Here is a 5000-nt window from a genome sequence, read left to right as displayed (position 1 = left end):
GCAGCCAAAAATGGCCAGTTTTGGCCCGTTTTTGGGCTGTTTTGGCCTGTTTTTGGTCTGTTCTGGCGTGGCGCGGTGACCGTCGTGAGCGGAGCAAAACGTCAGCCATCTCAGCACCTTGGAACCCCCCGGGTGGCACAGGGCTGGATGGGGCTTTCGTATAGCAGGGACGGTGCTGCCTCACGCTTCGCTCGCTGTTCGCCGCTCGCCGCTCGCTCGCGCAACCTAAAATGGCCAGTTTTGGCCCGTTTTTGGGCTGTTTTGGCCTGTTTTTGGTCCGTTCTTGCGTGGCACGGCGACCGTCGTGAGCGGAGCAAAACGTCAGCCATCTCAGCACCCTGGAACCCCCCGGGTGGCACAGGGCTGGATGGGGCTTTCGTATAGCAGGGACGGTGCTGCCTCTCGCTTCGCTCGCTGTTCGCCGCTCACCGCTCGCTCGCTCAGCCAAAAATGGCCAGTTTTGGCCCGTTTTTGGGCTGTTTTGGCCTGTTTTTGGTCCGTTCTTGCATGGCGCGGTGACCGTCGTGAGCGGAGCAAAACGTCAGCCATCTCAGCACCCTGGAACCCCCCGGGTGGCACAGGGCTGGATGGGGCTTTCGTATAGCAGGGACGGTGCTGCCTCACGCTTCGCTCGCTGTTCGCCGCTCGCCGCTCGCTCGCGCAGCCAAAAATGACCAGTTTTGGCCCGTTTTTGGGCTGTTTTGGCCTGTTTATGGTCCGTTCTTGCGTGGTGCGGTGACCGTCGTGAGCGGAGCAAAACGTCAGCCATCTCAGCACCCTGGAACCCCCCGGGTGGCACAGGGCTGGATGGGGCTTTCGTATATAGCAGGGACGGTGCTGCCTCTCGCTTCGCTCGCTGTCCGCCGCTCGCCGCTCGCTCGCGCAGCCAAAAATGGCCAGTTTTGGCCCGTTTTTGGGCCGTTTTGGCCAGTTTTTGGCCTGTTCTTGCATTGCGCGGTGACCGTCGAGAGCGGAGCAAAACGTCAGCCATCTCAGCACCCTGGAACCCCCCGGGTGGCACAGGGCTGGATGGGGCTTTCGTATAGCAGGGACGGTGCTGCCTCTCGCTTCGCTCGCTGTCCGCCGCTCGCCGCTCGCTCGTGCAGCCAAAAATGGCCAGTTTTGGCCCGTTTTTGGGCCGTTTTGGCCAGTTTTTGGCCTGTTCTTGCATTGCGCGGTGACCGTCGAGAGCGGAGCAAAACGTCAGCCATCTCAGCACCCTGGAACCCCCCGGGTGGCACAGGGCTGGATGGGGCTTTCGTATAGCAGGGACGGTGCTGCCTCTCGCTTCGCTCGCTGTCCGCCGCTCGCCGCTCGCTCGTGCAGCCAAAAATGGCCAGTTTTGGCCCGTTTTTGGGCCGTTTTGGCCAGTTTTTGGCCTGTTCTTGCATTGCGCGGTGACCGTCGAGAGCGGAGCAAAACGTCAGCCATCTCAGCACCCTGGAACCCCCCGGGTGGCACAGGGCTGGATGGGGCTTTCGTATAGCAGGGACGGTGCTGCCTCTCGCTTCGCTCGCTGTCCGCCGCTCGCCGCTCGCTCGTGCAGCCAAAAATGGCCAGTTTTGGCCCGTTTTTGGGCCGTTTTGGCCAGTTTTTGGCCTGTTCTTGCATTGCGCGGTGACCGTCGAGAGCGGAGCAAAACGTCAGCCATCTCAGCACCCTGGAACCCCCCGGGTGGCACAGGGCTGGATGGGGCTTTCGTATAGCAGGGACGGTGCTGCCTCTCGCTTCGCTCGCTGTCCGCCGCTCGCCGCTCGCTCGTGCAGCCAAAAATGGCCAGTTTTGGCCCGTTTTTGGGCCGTTTTGGCCAGTTTTTGGCCTGTTCTTGCATTGCGCGGTGACCGTCGAGAGCGGAGCAAAACGTCAGCCATCTCAGCACCCTGGAACCCCCCGGGTGGCACAGGGCTGGATGGGGCTTTCGTATAGCAGGGACGGTGCTGCCTCTCGCTTCGCTCGCTGTCCGCCGCTCGCCGCTCGCTCGTGCAGCCAAAAATGGCCAGTTTTGGCCCGTTTTTGGGCCGTTTTGGCCAGTTTTTGGCCTGTTCTTGCATTGCGCGGTGACCGTCGAGAGCGGAGCAAAACGTCAGCCATCTCAGCACCCTGGAACCCCCCGGGTGGCACAGGGCTGGATGGGGCTTTCGTATAGCAGGGACGGTGCTGCCTCTCGCTTCGCTCGCTGTCCGCCGCTCGCCGCTCGCTCGTGCAGCCAAAAATGGCCAGTTTTGGCCCGTTTTTGGGCCGTTTTGGCCAGTTTTTGGCCTGTTCTTGCATTGCGCGGTGACCGTCGAGAGCGGAGCAAAACGTCAGCCATCTCAGCACCCTGGAACCCCCCGGGTGGCACAGGGCTGGATGGGGCTTTCGTATAGCAGGGACGGTGCTGCCTCTCGCTTCGCTCGCTGTCCGCCGCTCGCCGCTCGCTCGTGCAGCCAAAAATGGCCAGTTTTGGCCCGTTTTTGGGCCGTTTTGGCCAGTTTTTGGCCTGTTCTTGCATTGCGCGGTGACCGTCGAGAGCGGAGCAAAACGTCAGCCATCTCAGCACCCTGGAACCCCCCGGGTGGCACAGGGCTGGATGGGGCTTTCGTATAGCAGGGACGGTGCTGCCTCTCGCTTCGCTCGCTGTCCGCCGCTCGCCGCTCGCTCGTGCAGCCAAAAATGGCCAGTTTTGGCCCGTTTTTGGGCCGTTTTGGCCAGTTTTTGGCCTGTTCTTGCATTGCGCGGTGACCGTCGAGAGCGGAGCAAAACGTCAGCCATCTCAGCACCCTGGAACCCCCCGGGTGGCACAGGGCTGGATGGGGCTTTCGTATAGCAGGGACGGTGCTGCCTCTCGCTTCGCTCGCTGTCCGCCGCTCGCCGCTCGCTCGCGCAGCCAAAAATGGCCAGTTTTGGCCCGTTTTTGGGCCGTTTTGGCCAGTTTTTGGCCTGTTCTTGCATTGCGCGGTGACCGTCGAGAGCGGAGCAAAACGTCAGCCATCTCAGCACCCTGGAACCCCCCGGGTGGCACAGGGCTGGATGGGGCTTTCGTATAGCAGGGACGGTGCTGCCTCTCGCTTCGCTCGCTGTCCGCCGCTCGCCGCTCGCTCGTGCAGCCAAAAATGGCCAGTTTTGGCCCGTTTTTGGGCCGTTTTGGCCAGTTTTTGGCCTGTTCTTGCATTGCGCGGTGACCGTCGAGAGCGGAGCAAAACGTCAGCCATCTCAGCACCCTGGAACCCCCCCCGGGTGGCACAGGGCTGGATGGGGCTTTCGTATAGCAGGGACGGTGCTGCCTCTCGCTTCGCTCGCTGTCCGCCGCTCGCCGCTCGCTCGTGCAGCCAAAAATGGCCAGTTTTGGCCCGTTTTTGGGCCGTTTTGGCCAGTTTTTGGCCTGTTCTTGCATTGCGCGGTGACCGTCGAGAGCGGAGCAAAACGTCAGCCATCTCAGCACCCTGGAACCCCCCGGGTGGCACAGGGCTGGATGGGGCTTTCGTATAGCAGGGACGGTGCTGCCTCTCGCTTCGCTCGCTGTCCGCCGCTCGCCGCTCGCTCGTGCAGCCAAAAATGGCCAGTTTTGGCCCGTTTTTGGGCCGTTTTGGCCAGTTTTTGGCCTGTTCTTGCATTGCGCGGTGACCGTCGAGAGCGGAGCAAAACGTCAGCCATCTCAGCACCCTGGAACCCCCCGGGTGGCACAGGGCTGGATGGGGCTTTCGTATAGCAGGGACGGTGCTGCCTCTCGCTTCGCTCGCTGTCCGCCGCTCGCCGCTCGCTCGCGCAGCCAAAAATGGCCAGTTTTGGCCCGTTTTTGGGCCGTTTTGGCCAGTTTTTGGCCTGTTCTTGCATTGCGCGGTGACCGTCGAGAGCGGAGCAAAACGTCAGCCATCTCAGCACCCTGGAACCCCCCGGGTGGCACAGGGCTGGATGGGGCTTTCGTATAGCAGGGACGGTGCTGCCTCTCGCTTCGCTCGCTGTCCGCCGCTCGCCGCTCGCTCGTGCAGCCAAAAATGGCCAGTTTTGGCCCGTTTTTGGGCCGTTTTGGCCAGTTTTTGGCCTGTTCTTGCATTGCGCGGTGACCGTCGAGAGCGGAGCAAAACGTCAGCCATCTCAGCACCCTGGAACCCCCCGGGTGGCACAGGGCTGGATGGGGCTTTCGTATAGCAGGGACGGTGCTGCCTCTCGCTTCGCTCGCTGTCCGCCGCTCGCCGCTCGCTCGTGCAGCCAAAAATGGCCAGTTTTGGCCCGTTTTTGGGCCGTTTTGGCCAGTTTTTGGCCTGTTCTTGCATTGCGCGGTGACCGTCGAGAGCGGAGCAAAACGTCAGCCATCTCAGCACCCTGGAACCCCCCGGGTGGCACAGGGCTGGATGGGGCTTTCGTATAGCAGGGACGGTGCTGCCTCTCGCTTCGCTCGCTGTCCGCCGCTCGCCGCTCGCTCGTGCAGCCAAAAATGGCCAGTTTTGGCCCGTTTTTGGGCCGTTTTGGCCAGTTTTTGGCCTGTTCTTGCATTGCGCGGTGACCGTCGAGAGCGGAGCAAAACGTCAGCCATCTCAGCACCCTGGAACCCCCCGGGTGGCACAGGGCTGGATGGGGCTTTCGTATAGCAGGGACGGTGCTGCCTCTCGCTTCGCTCGCTGTCCGCCGCTCGCCGCTCGCTCGCGCAGCCAAAAATGGCCAGTTTTGGCCCGTTTTTGGGCCGTTTTGGCCAGTTTTTGGCCTGTTCTTGCATTGCGCGGTGACCGTCGAGAGCGGAGCAAAACGTCAGCCATCTCAGCACCCTGGAACCCCCCGGGTGGCACAGGGCTGGATGGGGCTTTCGTATAGCAGGGACGGTGCTGCCTCTCGCTTCGCTCGCTGTCCGCCGCTCGCCGCTCGCGCAGCCAAAAATGGCCAGTTTTGGCCCGTTTTTGGGCCGTTTTGGCCAGTTTTTGGCCTGTTCTTGCATTGCGCGGTGACCGTCGAGAGCGGAGCAAAACGTCAGCCATCTCAGCACCCTGGAACCCCCCGGGTGGCACAGGGCTGGATGGGGCTTTCGT

The sequence above is a fragment of the Musa acuminata genome, unplaced genomic scaffold (assembly GCF_036884655.1).
Source record: "Musa acuminata AAA Group cultivar baxijiao unplaced genomic scaffold, Cavendish_Baxijiao_AAA HiC_scaffold_487, whole genome shotgun sequence".
Taxonomy (NCBI): Eukaryota; Viridiplantae; Streptophyta; class Magnoliopsida; order Zingiberales; family Musaceae; genus Musa; species Musa acuminata.
This window is presented reverse-complemented; position numbering follows the sequence as displayed.